Here is a 19,136-nt window from a genome sequence, read left to right on the forward strand (position 1 = left end):
TCAGCACTTTTGAATTTTAATCTTAGCACAGAGAGGATGGTTTCCTGAGAGATGAAATAATTTTGGTAAAAATCCTTGCAGTTCCCATAATTTGTTAGGCCAGAAAGACCAAATTTGCCCTGTTTAGTAATTCAGCTTGAAGATAAATCCAAATATTTTAAAAAGACTAAGTGATTTTATCCCAGGAAGCATCCTAAGCAAGTTGCGGCCTTTATATCTGAGACTTGTTAAACCAGTCTTGTTTATGGAAAATAAGCAAAGTGCAAGAAATAGACTTAAAAATTTGGACATTATAAAGAGAACAAAATTGTTTTTAGTCTATTACAATAGCTTATCAAACAAATTAATGTGTCATACATGAAAGCATTTTTGATGTAAAATTTTCAAATAATACAAAGCTTAATATTCCATAAGGAAAACATTCAATCAAATCTTTATCTTCTCCTGTCTAATAGTCCCATTGGAAAACAATCTCTAGAATTAAAGGATTGATCTTAACATGAACATACTAGATATTCATCTATCTCCTATATGAATGCCTTTGCAAAAAAGAATGCTTTGACTCTTTGAAATAGTAAGATAACAAAAAATTACAGGGATTCCCATACATGCCAGAGATATAACACTGCTTCATCGTTACATGCCATAGATTTGGGAAAGTTTCTGATGAGAATACGGGTGTCGAGGCAATAGGCTACTTATTTTTATTTACATGCTTATTGGTAAAAGGGCATGAGTTGGGTTATATTTATCATGTAACACAGTTCCATTTTTGACTTTCCTTTTCTGCAGTCCAGGCACTATAGTTAGGTAGTAGGTGCTTTAAAGATATTTATTTAAATTTAAATATTTTTCATTGATCTAGAGAAATAAGACTACTGAATACCAGGGGCATCCATTATACTGTACTTTTCCTAAGAGGAGATGCTATGACCGACCTCATTCTGGTTTGTATTTCAGAATATTCTCTATGTTCCTTATGACACTTCAAATCCAATCATACCATACTTCTGAGGAGATGTAGAAATGTGTTAGAGTGTGGTTAGTATAGCTGAACCTTATCACAATTTCTGCCTATCTTCAGCTATACTACTTTTGATGAGAACAGAAATGCTTCACTTATCTTTAGTATTTTCGTACCATCAGATGACTCTCAAGTCACTATAGCTAACTGTACTTGTCTTTTTTCTTTTTTAAATATTTTATTTATTTATTTTTAGAAAGAGGGGAAAGCAGGGAGGAAAAAGAGGGAGAGAAACATCAGTGTGTGCTTGCTTCTTGCACTCCCTCAACCAGACCTGGCCTGCAACCCAGGCATGTGCCCTGACCAGGAATCAAAATGGTGACCCTTTGGTTCATAGGCTGGTCCTCAATCCACCAAGCTACACCAGCCAGAGCTGTACTTTTCCTTTTAAACCAAGAGTTGAATTGGCCATTGGACATTTGTAGACCTGACTGATATTGATTGGATATTCCATAAGACCAACAGTGTACTATATTCAATATATACAAAACACATTGTGCACTCAGCAAGCCACGGTCTCTTCTGAACCCAGAATGTGTCAATTACAAAATATCCATATCACCCTGCCCAGGCTCTGTAGCTTCAGCTTCACTGGAGAGGACACTCCAGCGTCATCGCAAGATGTCGATTCAACACGGGAGGAGACAGATACCGTGTCACTCCCGAGTCGGACTGCACAGCCATTCTCGGCGGTGCAGATAGACTCTTAAGAAGCTACACCATCGTCTCTCGAGACGGACGGCTGCCAACGACAAAACACATTAACTCCTCCTCCCCCGTCACTATCTCATACCTAGTATTTTTCAGTCTACTTTTTCTTGTTGGTTGCAAGATATTTGTAGGGAACATAACTGTCTGTCTAGCAGCTCTTCCTCTTTTTTGTGTAGCCACTCAATCCTGCATGTATTCAGAGTGGAAGAGTGTTCAGATAAAATACAACACTTCCCAGCAACCCTTGCCACTAGGCGTGACCAGGTTACTAAACCATGGCCAAAGAGACATATATGACAGTGGTAAGCTGGGAATTCGGTGGGCCTTTCAAAGGGGAGAGAAAAGGCAGGGCTGTATTCATTTTAGCCCTTTCACTTGCTGCTCCCTGCCTGGTAGATGGAAATGACACCCGAGCTCCAGTAACCGCCTCGGATAATGGAAATTCTAATGAAGAAGAAAACCAGATGGTGCAGCAGCAGACCGAAGAAGCCTGGGTCTCTGGTAACACTGCGTTGCTGTTGTCTAGGCCTAGACGGCTGACCTTCACTGTTGGCTCATCAAAGGGAGAAAGCAATTGCTACTTATTTTAACCATTGATATTTCTGGTATTGGTTACTAGCAGTAGAAAGCAATTTCTTTTCTTTTCCTTTTTTCTTTTTAATCCCCATCCAAGGATATGTTTATTGATTTTTAAGTTTGAGGGGAGAGAGAGAAACATCAGTGTGAGAGAGAAACTTCGATCAGTTGCCTCTCCTATGCTCCTAACCAGGCTCAAATCCACAACCTAAGTATGTATCCTGACTGAGAATTGAACCCACACCCTTTTGGTGCCCTGGACAATGTTCAACCAGCTGAGCCACCGGGCCAGGGCAGAAGGCAATTTCTTATTAATACAGGATGCAAGTTCCCCAGAGTCCCTCTAGAAGCTCTCTCTCTTTTATAATCCATCCCAAAAGCTAATTTAATCACCACGTCCTGTCAGTTTAATTTCTTAAATTGATTCCATTTTTTTCCCTCCATCCCCACTTTCATTGCTTTAGTTCAGACGTTCCTCATCTGTCACCAGAGTGCTGCAGCAAGCTCTAACTCATCTGCTGGCAGGCTCCCTTCCCTAAGGTATATCATCACACTGCTGCCAGAGTGTTCTCTCTGAAATGATTATCTGATCATAATCCTGTCTTTTCCCCTCAAGTTCAAATATCTTCAGTGATTAATTTTCAATCAGGCCTTTTTTTTTGTTGTTTTTTGTTTTAGTGTGCCAAAAGATAGGAATCTGGAGTATTGGTCTTATCTCTGGTTTTATGCTCTAGAAGTCTCAAAACACTGAATACCCCTTCTTTGCCTTGTCAATGCGTTTATTCTCTGGAATGCCTATTCTCCGACTGTGGGCTATAAAACTCTTATTCATCAATCAAAAATGTGTTCAAGTTTCTCTTTGAAGATCTCAAAATTCCCTGATTTGCTAAACCCAGTTTCTACTCTGTAAAATTCATTGTACACAATTCTAATGTTATATTCATACACCACATGTATGATTATTATTTATATACATGCCTGTTTCCTTTGCACAGCTATGGACAGCCTAAGGGCAGAAAGAATGTATTACTCCTTTTTGTACCTCCAGTTTTGGTTTTGGAATCTGAGGAATAGTTATACAGGTCACTCAGGAAGTATTTGAGGAATCTGGATTGTAGTGTGGCTCCTCTCTGGGATAATGTTGGTTAACAAACCCCCCAAGAGATAAGGGAATCATGAGTCATCCTAAATGAAGCCAAAATCTTTCAGGATAGTTATTTACATAAAAGGACCATTGGAATTATCTTGTACTCAGCTGCTGCTGTTGTTGAGCCAGTCAGAGAGGACACTGGCTAGAGGAGAAGCTTTTTATTTTGTAGCACAATTTATAAAAAAGGATTTCATGCATTAGTTAAATGCGTTCCCTCATAATACATAATTTAATTATTTGGCTCACCAAAGCAAACAAAAAACAATTCATGAGAAATTATTGCCTTAACTAGAGAGTGCTGCAAATAAGTCAGTATTATGAAGTATTGTTACCAAACAGAAGTGTGGTTCAGCTGCCTGCTGTCACCAATAGGCAAATTCTGGAGGCAGTGGTTTGGTGAGAAAAGGGAAGAGGTCTTTTATTCAAAAGCTGAACAATCTGGGAGGAAGGCAGTCTCCTGGCTCAAAGCCCATCCCTTATAGACACCCAGAGGAAAACTCAGCCACTCCCGGCCAGACCAATCCAAGACCGTGGCCAGAGTTCCTTCTCCCATTCAAAATATGGTACTGTCCCCTGGGAAGTGTAGGCGGTCACTGCACAATCATCAAGCAGTTCAACTTCTTTCCCCACTACTGTCTGGCCTCAGAGTCCTCCCTGGAGTCTGTGTGGGGGGCCAGTGTAGCCACGCTGCTGCAGCTGTCCCCTGCACTGGGGCCCAGGGCCACTGCCAACTGCTGCAGCCAGCCGTGCAGAGGCTCTGTCATGCCAGCCGTGGGACCCAGCACCCGCCACCCAGCCATGTGGGCTCCAGCGCCCACCAGACCCACAAAGCACTGGCCTGCACGTCCTCACTGGTAGTTCCCAGGGGAAGAGGGGCACATTTCTCTCTTCCCTCCATGTAAATCTCCCAGCCCAAACTTTTGGGCACTTCGGAAGGGTCCAGCTACCCCAGCCTATCCCATCCTTTTCCCAAGCTAGACTGGCAGGTCTTACTCCAGCGCAGCACCTTCCCTGGCCATCACGTTGACCTGTAAGATACAGGTGCCACTGTGTCTTCCGGCCCCGCCTTCAGTCAGGGACCACAAGCCTGTAGGAGGGCTTTTCTCTTTATCAGTAACCTCCCACATGCTTAGTGCAATGACTTCCTCCTGTTGCCTCTCTGCCTCGTGGCAGGGAACCTCTCATCATACGCCACACGTACAAGGCACTAGAATGTGGTGCTGCCCTCCACTCAGGGTGGTTCCCTCCCTCAGTCCCTCTTCTGACCCGCGGTCTGGCCAGATCTATCTGTATCAGTATGTCTAGAGAAAACTGAAAATGAATCAACACAGTCAGAATGCTAACGACTTAGAATTTTCATTAATATGCCCCCCAGTGCACCTGAGTCAGCCAGCGCTTGATGGCATACATGTGATTTCATAGTCAGCACACTCGTGGTGCGAGAGTTTTCCGGAAATGTCCAAGCCCAAGCACCCAAGTCCAAAATGGGGAGAGTTGGAGCCTACAGCAAATGTTTTCTCTGAGATCTGGTTGCTATCCTATTAAAATTTCAATTCATCTTGTCCATTCTGTGAATACCATTCACTAACTCTTCTTAGATGTTAGCAAAGCTTTCTTAGCACAGCAGAACTATTGTGCTGGACAGAAATAAGAAAATTCAAATATGCAGGATTCAGAAACTAATTTTCAGACTTGCCATGCAGGTCTCCAACTCCCATAAGAGAAGCAAATATCTCCACAGCTGGACGGCACTAAATTTTATATTGTTATTTATGCCAGGGTGGAACCAGCTGAACTTAGACATCCAAGAGTTAGCAGTCACCTGGGACAATAGTGCTGAAGAAGGAAATTTTGGAAATTTTATTCTGAGTTTATGCCACTATCTTTTCACAGGAGAAGAAGAAGAAAATAACAAAACCCACTGCCTGTGGCCACTGCTTAACTAACAGCAACTTTTAATTCAGCAGGAAGAGGTAGTTTCTACCACTGTCTTTAATATATGAAGTCTTTAACTAAATGAAAATTATATAAGCCAAACAGCACTCTATCAGGATGGGCAGGAACATTCTCCTTGATGCGTGTTTTAAGTTTGTTAGTGACACTTGCCTGGGGGAAAAAAATGTATATAAAAGTTTACCTTCCAGTTTCCTTCCCACAAGCTCTGTATTATGGTGTTCTCAGTTGGAAATAATTAATTCTTTTATTTGAATGAAAACATAATAATATTCAAGAAAATGTTTCCTATCCATTTCACAAGGAGATACATCAAAATCTCCAGGAGAAACATGACATTCTTTTGTGATCATAATATGCAGAAAAGGATATAAATGGTTTTGAATAATTTGCTACAAAGTATGACTTTTTAAATGGCACTAATGTTTTTAAATTGACAAATCACATTGTGCATATTTTCAAGGTCCTTCAAAGTTTTTTAAAGAACTATGACCTAAATGTCATCGTTATAATGTTCTTGAAAACATCTGGAAATTTTCATCTGGGAAAACCTAATGTAAAGGACAAGCAAGACAAGAAAATTTATCCCTTCTCTTTATAGTCATATATATATATGTCTATGACCCATATTGCCCCTGGCTGGTTTGGCTCAGTGGATTGAGCGTCGGCCTGCGAGCTAAGTGTCCCTGGTTCGATCTTCCAGTCAGGGCACATCAGAGAAGGAAAACTCTGACTTCAAAAAACCTCCGCTGCCTTGCGGCATACCTCTTCAGGGGAAAGGCTAAGGGAGTAAACCCCGACAGAAAATCCGGAGCCGGAGTCCCTAAGGCGGTTTGACGTTGTAGTCAACACCGGCAACTCCTGCGGCGCACCTGAAGCCAAGCTGTATTGACTCCGTCTTTCCCTTGGACCCTTCAGCTGCGAAGAGAGGGGGGGTCTGCTGCATGGGCAACAGCAGACCCTCCATATCACCCTGCCCAGGCTCTGTAGCTTCAGCTTCACTGGAGAGGACACTCCAGCGTCATCGCAAGATGTCGATTCAACACGGGAGGAGACAGATACCGTGTCACTCCCGAGTCGGACTGCACAGCCATTCTCGGCGGTGCAGATAGACTCTTAAGAAGCTACACCATCGTCTCTCGAGACGGACGGCTGCCGACATGACCCATATTTCTGCTCATGGCCAGCAGATTAGACCCCAGGGCATTCCATATGTTTACCAAATTATCTTTTAATTCAGTGATTTATTGAGAATCCAAAACATCTATAAAAATGAAGACCCCTGGGCCTCAACCTGAGATAGTCCTATTCTTCTAGGTATTTTAAATGATACTGAGGTAGTTTACAAGGTAGGACCAAAAAAAAAAAAAAAAAAAAAAAAAAGAAAAGAATTAGAATTATGTTCTGGGTGGTGGGCCCCTTGTAGTACAGGTTTTTCTTACTATGTGAGTGTTCTTGGAACCCATCTATATCAGTGTACCAGCTGGTGTTGTTGTGAGAGGCTGTGTCCAGCTTCAGTGGATTTTTTTAAAAGACTCTTTCAACACATTTGCCCAATTCATGATGGGTGATTTATGAGCACACCTGCCCACAGCACACTGAGTGTTCAGCAGGTTTTGACCAAAAGGGGCATTACACCCATGCCCCACCCTCCCTGTTTACCCAATCTCACCCCGAGTGATTTTTCTTTATTTCCCCCAGGTTAAAAGTCCTTTAAGAGAAACATTTTGTTGACGTTGAAGAGGTGAAACAAACGAACAAACAAAAAAAAAAAAACAGCAAGAAACATTAAGAGGCATCAAAATCAATGAGTTCAAAAACTGTTTTGAGCAGTGGAAAAACATCTCGATAAGTGTATTGCTTCGAATGGAGAGTACTTTAAGGTGACTAAAGTTTAAATATGAAAGAATACACAATTTTTTATAAATAAATTTCAGGGGTTTTTTTTGGGTCCCCTCTCATTATAGGGACTTATACACTATTATAAACATTCCACTAGTGGATGGAAATATACTTCCATTAAGGAAATCTAGATAATCATGCCAAAAGTTCTGAAAGGTCTTTCTCCTTCAAAAAATTCCAAAACAGTTTTGGGCAATGACACCAGCATTCCAATAAATACGTGATCTCTCTTGTTAACAACCTTTAAAGGCAAAATTTGCTTGAATCTACTAATTGTTACAAGTTTATCTTTCTAAGAAATCCAAAGTGTTGTCACTTATGTTCTATTCTAGGGTATGCTATCTCTGGCTAGCCTGCTGGTTGCCTCTTCTTCCTCCCTCTGCCAGAAAACATCTAGACTTGGCTTTTCATCCCTGCATGGACTGCTCTCTTCTGTGACTTTTGCTACCTGCCTTCTGCCCAGACTTTTCCTCAGATTCCTCACCCACTCACCCTGATTTGGCATTTTTGAGCTAGTATTAGAGTTAGACTATTCACAATGGCCATCATTCATTGAATGACAAGCAGAAGAGTAGCTACAAAAAATAATCTCTAAGTACACACAATCTTCCTGAGGATAGCACTTTGCCTGAAGGTAGAAAAACAGGAAGTAGTTTTAATGATTGTGTCAGTGAAGTATCTGCATTAGATATAGAAAAACTTTTTACACTGGGGACTATAAACACTAGATGTGTAATAGTTTCCCCCTACCCCCCAGAAGTCTCTAGGATAGTTAACGCAAAATTTCTGCTCAAAGTCACAGAGATAAATTAGAGTTTGTGAAAGTTATATTTTCTTCTGATTATTTCTCTGAATTCAAGTTGATATTATACTTTGTAATGTACTTTTTGGAGACATTTATTTATCATTTAAATCACAGCATCACTGAATTTAACAAAGTTAAAATCTGAAATTGATTTTAATTCTTCACTCTAAAAATATTAAATCAGTGACCTCTAAAAATATTTGTGAATTTTGTTTACATAGAAATAAGGCTGTTAGTTTTTTGTTTTTGGTTGTGTTGTAGAACATCAACTTCAGTGTATTTTTAAAAAAGATTACATAATTTATTCCATTCCTTATAAGTAGCTTGTAAAGCTTATATATTTCTGGAGTTTTACAGCTAACAACACATCTTGAATTGTTTCTTGCATCCTTTCTGCTAATTAACATACTCCTGATAACACTTTTGATAATGATATTTGTAGTGTTTATAGAATCACCTCCAGAGCATTGATTTCTAATTAGGGTAACTTGGGTGCTAAAAACCACTCCCTGGGTTTAGAGTAAGGTGAAGGGATTAAGCAAAAAAGCAAACAAGCAAATTAAAAAGAAAACAAAAAGACCCTCACAGACACAGACAACAGTATGGTGATGACCAGAGGGAAAGGACAATGGGGGAGATAGAAGAGGGTAAAGGGGGGATCAGTGATGATGGAGGGAGACTTGACATGCTGAACACAATACAGCACACGGATGATGTATTGTACACCTGAAACCTATATAATTTTATTAACCAATGTCATCCCAATAAATTCCATTTTAAGAAATGAAGTCAGACACAAACAGCACATTGTTTATTCTAAAGTACTTGAAAATAAATCACTCCACAGACAATATAACACATTCTAAATACATGAGCTAGTTAAATTTAGATTGTAGGACAATATCTATTTGATATTTAAAACTTTAAGTGTTACCATAGGCATCTTCAGGTTATCAGCTAGTTAACCAAATATTATTACTTGGATTTTGAATTATGCATGATTGTCATTTTTAGCTCAATTATAAAGTATTCATTCTACTTCAAGAGGATAAATGGACAAAATATGTTTACAAAATTGGCATTACAAAATAGTTTAAAATATTTCCAGTCAAGACTTAATAATAACATAATAAAAACAATGATGACGTTAATGTACCATATAATCTATGTTCTTAATGGTAGTAGATTTTAATAAATAAGGTACCAAATATAATGCACATCTTGCAGAAAGTACTTTATTTAAGCTCTTAGTAAATAACTGATGCCCACTCCATTCTTCCTAAAGTGCTTTTTTATCTTGTTTTCTAGAATACCACATTCTCCTGATTTTCCTCTCCTTAGGTTTTTGGCTACTGCTGCTCAATTTTCATTGCAATCCCTGCTTCTTCTGCCAATCCATGACCTATTGGATATTCTCTGGGTTCTCTCTATCCAGAGCCCTCTTCTCTCATTGGATATTTCATTTATTTCTTAGTGTTCAATTGCTATTGATATGACTCCCAAGTCAAAATTCCTGTCTGAAAATGTAGGTCTGACTACTCAACACTCCATTCATCTATCCACTTACTTGAATGTTACACAGCAACTCAAACTCTACATGTCCCAAATCAGCCAATCCTGCATCCCATTGGCAGTGATCAAACTACTGACATAGGCATATATTTAATTCTTTCCTCTCCTTCACCCTACACATCAACAATTTCCAAAATACATTGATTCTAACTCCTGAACATGAGCATCCATTTAACCTTTTGATTCTCAAGGATGTTCTCCTAGTGCAGGAAACCAATCTTTCTTCCCAGGGTTTTCACTGTATCTTCTTAAAGGAGCTCCCTGCATCCAATATAATCTCTCAAAATTATGCTACAATCCCAGCAAACTCTACATGGAAATCTCATCCTGTCACTTTAATCATTTTGGAAGAAGTCCTGAGGTCTAGGGACCTTCATGGTCTCACCATTGCTTACTTCTCTAGCCTTGAGTATCATCACATTCTCTTTCTTTTTCCAGCTTTTTTGGGGTGTAATTGACATGTAACATTGTATAAGTTTAAGGAATAAATATGATGATTTGATATATGGATATATTGTAAAATGACTATGTAATACATTTAGTTAACACATTCATTACCTCACATAATTATATTTTTTTGTGGTGAAAACATTTAAGTTCTACTCTCTTAGCAACTTTCAGCTATATAATATTAATATTTTTAAGTATAGTCTCCAGGCTCTACATTAGATTCTCAGAACGTATTCATCTTATAACTGGAAGTTTGTATACTTAGATCAACATTTCCCTACCCTCCAACCTCTCTTCACCACCTTTCTACTCACTGTCTCCATGAATTTGACTTTTTTTCTGTTTCTATGAGTTTGGCTGTTTTATAAGTAAGATCATACAATATTTGTCTTTCTCTGGCTTATTTAACTTAGCATGATGCTGCTCAAGGACCATTCATAGCTTGATTGCTAATTTCTTTTTAGTGCTGAATAATATTCCATCGTCTGCATGTACTATAGTTTATATATCTATTCACCTACTGAAGGACATCTTAGCTGCTTTCAAGTTTCGGTAATTATGAATAGAGCTTCTGTAAACATCTGTATATAGACTTTTGCATACACATAAGTTTCCCTCTCCTTTGAGTAAATACCAAAAAGCACAATTGCAGGAAAACTTGACAAGCATATATAGAGTTTTTTGTAAGTGGCCACAGAAAGTGCCATCCAAAGTGGCTATACCATTCTGCATCCCCATCAGAACTGAATAAGGGTCCCTGTTGTTCTCACCCACATTTGGTTTTGTCAGTGCTCTGGACTTGGACCATTCTAATAGGCATGCAGTGAAATAGTTCATTCTGAGTACCACTTTACAATTGATAAAAACTGCCTCTTCTTATTTCATAATAGTGCAGAGGTTATACACCCGATCTATAAATAGCAAGAAATATAAGTATCTTAAGTAAGGCTTGAAATTACTAAATAAATGAAAATTTGTAATGCTATTCAATATAAAGTATGTGCTAGTATGAAGACTCAATATTCTTTATGAATTTTCAGGTTGACAATCAAATGAAAAGTGTAATTTATCTGAATTAGTCCAGTTGAGATACATGAGGATTGGTCTTCAAATACATCTATAATATGTCCAAACATCTGATTTTTATTTAAAAAATATTGAAAATATGTGTGAGGAAGTAGTACAAGTAATTTTAACAGTTGCAAGAAAATCCTTAAAAAACACATTTGCAAAATTGTTTGTAAGTTATTTCTTTTAATACTGAGCAAGGTCTTACTCCTAATATTACAAAAAAAGGAGACCAAATTTCAGAGACTGTAAAAGTGACAGCCAAATTAATCAAGGAGCTGAAAATCCCTTAACATTTAACTCAGGTGATGGGCGCCAAGTCAAGATGCCTCTCTGAAATTCCATGGCATAGAAATTGCATAAACTCTTCAAAAAACAGAGGCCACATTTATTGCATATCCTGAGGGAAACACGTGACACCTAATCTTATAAATAAAGTTAAAATGATAATAGACACAGTATATACAATGAAATGATAATAGACACAGTATATACAATGAAACCTACATAAATGATGTTCCCATTTTTGTTTATCTATTTGTGGCATTGCATGTTAGGCATTGGGGGTAGAAAAGCGAATCAGCTACAATTTTTCTCTAGGTGCTAATAACGTCTCACAGAGAAACTATAAATGCTCAAATATAATCTAATGAAGAATGAAGAAAGCGACAGAAGTCATTAGAGGGATAAAGGTAAAACATTAGAATAACTTAGAGCAGAAAGGATCACTTTCGCCTGTAGGCAGTCTTTGTAGATCAGGGCTCATGAGCAAGACCTTTAGGTATGAGTAAACACAGACAGAGATTATGAGGACATTACATTAGGGAAAAGCAACAACTTGAACAAGAAAAGGAGTAGAAGTGGGAAAGTGTGGGATGTAGATAGAAAAGAGTGAACAGTTCAGCTGATTGAGAACAGAGAATGACTGGAATGCAATAGTATGCCCTGTTTGAAATCCAGACTGGGTCCAGACTTTAGAGGCCCTTGAACAGCATGGTAAGTGCTGTTCTTTAATTCAGGAACAGTGGCTAAATTTTTAAATTATATAATGAATTTTATTGAGAGCTACCCTTGAGAGTATGTGAGAATGCAGTAGTTCAGATCAGGTTAAGGGCCAGTTGTCTAGTAAAGATGCAGCCATTTTTTTTTTTTTCCTAAGGGGCTCCAAAGATTCGTGTTCCTGAAGTCAGGACTGGAAAGGGCCTGAGAGAGTTGTACAACCCTTTTATTCTGATTTTCTATTTCTCTTAGTTTATTAAAACAAGAATGTATCACCTTCAATTATTTGACATTTCTTCTCCTATAAGAGAAATTTGTCTATATGCCCATGCCAACATTTCTCTTTCTAAAAACTAATTTCAACTATTAATATCATAATAAAAGTATCATTCATTGAGTGTCTGTAACATCTCAGACACTATGATGAGCTTATTAAAATATTTCATTTACTTTTCATAACAAGTCTAAAAGTATAGTATTATTGTTCTAATTCTATAAATAATAAACCTGAGGATCTGGGACAAAAATTACTCTTTTGTTGTCTTATGTCTAGCGTGTTAAAATTTGAACAGGATAATTTGACTCCAAAATAAACATAGTCTATCCACCATGACAACAATTGAAAATGCAGTAAATTATTCCACTGGGCTTCTGGCACGGAAAGCCAGTAATGTTTTTTTTAGTCTAGATTTTATCTTCCAATTAATTTCTGTCATTTAAAGTTTCATAATAGAGATCTTAGACAAAAATTTTTCTTTTCTTCTTTCTTCTCTACATATAATAACATGATTCTTTTCTACATTCATTAAGATTAATTGCTTCAAACTTAGTACCTTACATGACTTTCATGGTTTCTAGAGGAAATATTCAAAATACTTAATAACTGATATCCCATGGTAGCAACCAATCAAAACATACCACCAAGAAATCAAATTCAGCCATAAACAAATAGAACAGCAGCTCTGACACAGACCCCCTGAAATATATCTCTTGTCAGTATCTCACTGAAATTCACTAGATCTCTCATTGTGTGTGTACTGAATTATCAGAACAAATTCTGACTCTTGAAGGATTCATTCAAGGAGTAGTGGAGGGACTTTGGAGAGATCTATGCTTCATGCTCCATACTTAGAGCTACACATCCTCAGTAACTCCTTACGTCTCAGAGTTCACTTTCTCTTGTGGGAATGCAGATCATAGCATCTACTCTTCAGGCATGTCTAAAGACTAAATTAAGGACTAAACCGGCACAGTTCTGCATGTTATTTTTTATTGCTCATGGCCCCTGCATTGGTTCTCTCCTTTCTGTTGCTTCAGCCTCTACTTCTCAAATGGAATAGTCTATAGCACTGGTCCAAAAGGGAGAAAAAGAAAACCTCTGCTCCATAATAAACAAACTAGCAATATTTTTATTTGTAATCATTTTCATTAACCTTATTCTAACTCCTTTTTTCTGCTCTTCTTTTCTAAACATTGCATTTGTGGCTGATTTTCATTATGCTCATATATCTGAAACCTCAAAATAAAGTCAGTCCATAGTGTCTTTGACAATGGTTCCAGACCCTTTGTCTTACAAAATTAAACCTGCAGTGAAATTTCACTGAAAGGACTTTACTTCTTGTCATACCCACCCCTTAATGATTCATTTCCAAAGAACATGTTCTTAGCCATCTTCTCTTGTTTCATACTCTTATTTACACCCATGATCTCAAGCAATGGCTCCTAATTCTACACATCTGTAACATGTGCTCTTCTTCTGAGATCCATACCTGCATTTCTTTTTACTGGTTTTCTCACCCTGAATGTCTTGATAGCATCATTTACCACTCCATTCTACCTTTCTAGAGCTATATATCGTCTTCCCCCAAAAAAGCTTGCCCTTAATACTCATCTAGTTACCAAAATCAGAAACCTGGGAACCGTATGAGATTTCTCTCTCTCTCACTACCTCTACTCCTGGATAAAACCTTACTTTTCTTCCTTTATTCAATTATTTATTTACATATTTATGCATTCACTCAGTTAGTCATTATGTTCCAGATACATCGAGGAAAACAGGAGACAAAGACAGGCTTGGTCCCTTTCCTCATGGATAAAAAGGAAGTTAATGTGGATGACTGGATTTGGGGATTCTTTTCTAATCTCAAATGATTTTTGTGAGGCTAAAACTGGACAAATACATAAAAAATGTGCAGCGCTCTATTCTATTTTGTATTCTAGTGTGTCATGTGTATGTCTACCTTTTCTTCTTTAGATGGTAAGGGAAGGAACCATGTGCTATTTGCCTCAGCAGGATATCTTTCACCTAGTCCATTGCTGATAAATGTTTATTGAATTAAAGAGTGAGATGCAGTAAATGCTGAGGTGAAAAATGACTAGACATGATAAACAATCTCCCTGAGAAACATAAACACAAACTTTCCACTTCAGGTGTTCAAAATTAAATTAAAAGTTATTAATAATCTATTCTACTGCACTTAGAAGCATCCATGAACAGAGTAAATCAAAGATTTAATGACACATGTTTCATGAGGAAGAGTCAAAGACAGTGAGCCAAAATATGCCTAAAATCAACCCCTGGTTTGGGAAAGAGGGAAATACTCCCTCTTAAGAGCCAAACACTTCCATAATTGGGTTATTTTTAATGGACCCTGTTCCCTATGATGTCTTGGATTTATTCTTTAAAAGCACCGTAGTTATCAAGTAGCTGAGAGCAAGACCATGGCCTCTGTAGACCCCACAGTAATAGACTCCTGGAAATACAGCTTTGCAGACAATGGAAAGAAGCTACTTTGTTAATAGTCACAAAGGGGTGGAGTTGTTACTTGCCAAAGCAAAAGGCTCAAGCTTGACTTCTGGGAAGAATATTTAATGAAATAATAGAATCACTTCTCCATTCTTTGTAACTGACAGAGGATATATTGTTATCTTTTTAAATGTAAAATACCAGTATGAACAAAGAGTTGAAATAAAGCCAAGGGAAAAAATAATGTATGTGTTCCGTTTCAGATTACTGCTGGTTGGTAAACTGTTCTGTAACCTGCTTAGTGCTTTCTGGACTGTTATAAAAATAGCATGTTTGTGTGTCCTCCCTCCTGTGGATTCTGGAGCTCAATGAGAGTGAAGGGAATAGAATGAGTGATGAAATGTTTATGATGCAAATTTCAGCTTAACAAATAATGTGATATTTTTTCCTTTGACTAATTCACATTTTATGAGAGCTATTTTTAAATGTGTTCCTCCTTCTCTATTGATTTTTCCTAAGCTCAAGAGAATGCACACACAGAACATTTGGGTTGGTATTTTCAAAATGAACTTGCTCATTCATTTGGTAAAGTATTTCTGATTCATCCATATCTGCTCTCTTAATCTGTCATAACACTATTTTTATTAGATGTTAGTTGACTACTCTTTTTTCTACTACAGCTAGGAACTTTATTACGATAGCTTTTGAGGGAGAGAATGGTGCTTATCCATGTTTCTTCCAAAGGGAGAACAGCTTACCAAAGTTTGTTTTTAAAAAAACATGCATAGTGAAATAAGTCAGAGAAAACAAATACATACTATATATGATCTCACTTACATGTAGAATCTGGAAAAAACTCATAGGTACAGAGAAGGCTGGTGGTTACCAGAGGCAGAGACAGAGGCTGGGGGTTGGGGGTAATAGGTGAATGTTGGCCAAAAGCTTAAAACTTCCAGTTAGAAGATACATAAGCAGTAAGGATATAATGTACATCATGGCGATGGCAGTTACCAATATTGTATTGTATATTTGAAAGTTGCCAAGAGAGTAGGTCTTAGAAGTTCTTAAGAAAAGCAATTTGCAGCTATGCATGGCGATAAATGTTAACTATATTCATTGTGGTAATCATTTTGCAAAATACACATATAGTATTATGTTGTACACCATAAACTAATACAATTTATATGTCAATTATATCTCAATTAAAAAACCCACAGACCTCATCTGTTCTACTGGAATAATAATAATATGTAATAAATAAAAGTGTAGGTATTTACTACCAAACCAAGTGTAAACCATAGTCTTTAAAAAATTCAAGAGCCCAAGTATTGTATATAGTCTTTTAAAGTTGAATATATTAAAGCCTCATTCTATAAATTGGCTCTATTTCCATCATCTGGGCTCCAGTTTTTTGAAATTAGCTAATACTCATTTCTCAAAATTTTATTTTTACTGTAAAATTACTAAAATAAATTGTAAAAAAAAAGGCAGTTTTATTAATCAGAAATTAATTATGAGTAGGTAGAAATCTAAGACCATATTTTACAATGGTAATTGAATCAATTAAGAATCAAAATCTACCAAACCAGTTCTGTATTGTCATACAGATAGATTAACCACCATAGTAACTGTTTACTCTCTTTACAACCACTTAGTTCTTTATATGTGCACAGCCAAAGTATCTTTCCTATAAAAAAACAAAAACATGTGTGTTTAGATGTAGTAGACTCTTGCCTGGCCAGCATCAATAATCCCCTCCCCTCTTTCTGGTGACTTCAGTTTTCTGTTGGAGAAGCAGCCTTCTCCTAGTCCCAGTCTAGGTGATGATAATGACTCTGACATCATCCTCTAGTTCATTAGCCAATCAGAGTAACTGTGATTGGTCCAAAATGCGCACAGGAAACAACATGAACTGGAGTCCACCCTAAGGTTTCACTGCTTAGAAAAGGCATCTCTTTCTCCTGATATTGCTAATTATATGCCATTCTAGAAAAGGCAAAGCTGTAAAATCAGTAAAGGGATCAGGGTTGAATCGATGAAACATGGGGTTTTTTGGGAACAGTAAAGCTATTTTGTGTGTTACTCTGATGTTTTGAGTGTGTCAAAACATATAGAGCATAGCAGCAAAGAGAGCTAATAGTGTTTGTGAGCATTATAAAAAACAATTAGGAGGCTGGGGATCCCAAGAAGGAATGCAAATTTTGACAGGAACATCCAACTATATTACAAATGTAGGAAACAACCTCACTGAATGGAGTGGGCAGAAAGGTGCTCACCTAAGTAACTTTGAAAATAATTGAATTCTGTAAGAATAACAGCAAAAGGAACTTCAATTAAGCACTTTAGTTGGTAAAGTTAATTCCCACAGAAATACTGGTTAACAATTTGATACTGCTATATATATACTCGTCGTCGACAGCCGTCCGTCTCGAGAGACGATGGTGTAGCTTCTTAAGAGTCCATCTGCACCACCGAGAATGGCTGTGCAGTCCAACTCGGGAGTGACACGGTATCTGTCTCCTCCCGTGTTGAATCGACATCTTGTGATGACGCTGGAGTGTCCCCTCCAGTGAAGCTGAAGCTACAGAGCCTGGGCAGGGTGATATGGAGGGTTTGCTGTTGCCCATGCAGCAGACCCCCCCTCTCTTCGCAGCTGAAGGGTCCAAGGGAAAGACGGAGTCAATACAGCTTGGCTTCAGGTGCGCCGCAGGAGTTGCCGGTGTTGACTACAACGTCAAACCGCCTTAGGGACTCCGGCTCCGGATTTTCTGTCGGGGTTTACTCCCTTAGCCTTTCCCCTGAAGAGGTATGCCGCAAGGCAGCGGAGGTTTTTTGGAGTCAGAGTTTTCCTTCTCTGTTAATATATATACTAGAAATGAACAATTAAGTAAATGGATAGTGAAAGTATTTTTTTTTTACTGTTGCAGGACTTTATGGTGAGGGTGGGGAGAAGGCTAAAATGATCTATATGAAAGTGGATTAGAATTAAATATCAAGATAAACTCCTGTTTAGATTAATATAGATTTTGAAGGTTATGGGTAGAAATATTTATAGATGTGTATATACACAGGCTGATATAAACATTCTTTGTTTATTTGCTCTGTCAGCTGAGAAGACCTGCAAGCAATCACACCTCAGTAGCACCGAGCACCCCACATATCCAGAACTTGGTTTCTAATACCATACTCCAAAACAAAGACCACGGATCCTTGGATAAATGGCTGATTCTAGGACTAGGACTGGAACCACTAGAAGTGGTCTTAAGAGACAAAGCAAGGATAATCTAAGAAAAAAAAATAACATTGCAAAGTATAAAATAAATTTCCATAAGTTTATACTGATATAAGTGAATGATTAAATGAATGAATGACTAGATAACAAGGAAAAGGGAAAAGTCTCTACTACAGAACAATTCCAAAGAATGTAGATACTTCAACCCCCCAAAAATACTATGACCTTATGAAATATAACTGTTATAGTTGCTGTACATAATATATGTATATATGTACATATATAATGAAGTATTTACATTATGTATGGCATATAATATAGTATATTATACATGCATATTTGTAACATAATGTATATATAATATGGTACTTTCATATAATATTTATATTTATAACATATTTACATATGTTATATTTATATATAACCTATATTATACAGTAAATATTCCTTATTACATAAAATATATTTATATGTAATATAACTTATATTTTCAATTATATATGTGTGTGTGTGCTTAGTACAGTGCCTGGTTTATAATCATTACTGAGAAATGATAATAGTGATGGTAGGAGTCATAACTGAACCCATTATGAGTAATAGTAATTAGTTAATAATAAGGATAAAATAAAGGTACTGGTAAAACCACTTTGTAAATAAGTTAGACAGTATCTCCCAAAGAATATTTATATATCCTATGCCTCACCAATCCCATTTCCAGGAGGCAGGGTGTATATATCTGTATTTTAAAAATGTGCACATATTACACCATATGGCATGGACTAGAATGTTCATAATAGTACTGTTTGTAACATCCCCATGCTAGAAATACCCAAATGCCTATCAACACTACAGTGGACACATAAATTGTGGTATATTTACAATTTATAGAATAGTATATAGCAATTAGAATAATGATATAAAATTATGTGCAACAATATGGATGGATTA

The sequence above is a fragment of the Furipterus horrens genome, unplaced genomic scaffold (genome assembly GCF_987537825.1).
Source record: "Furipterus horrens unplaced genomic scaffold, mFurHor1.1.pri manual_scaffold_9, whole genome shotgun sequence".
NCBI classification, from domain to species: domain Eukaryota; kingdom Metazoa; phylum Chordata; class Mammalia; order Chiroptera; family Furipteridae; genus Furipterus; species Furipterus horrens.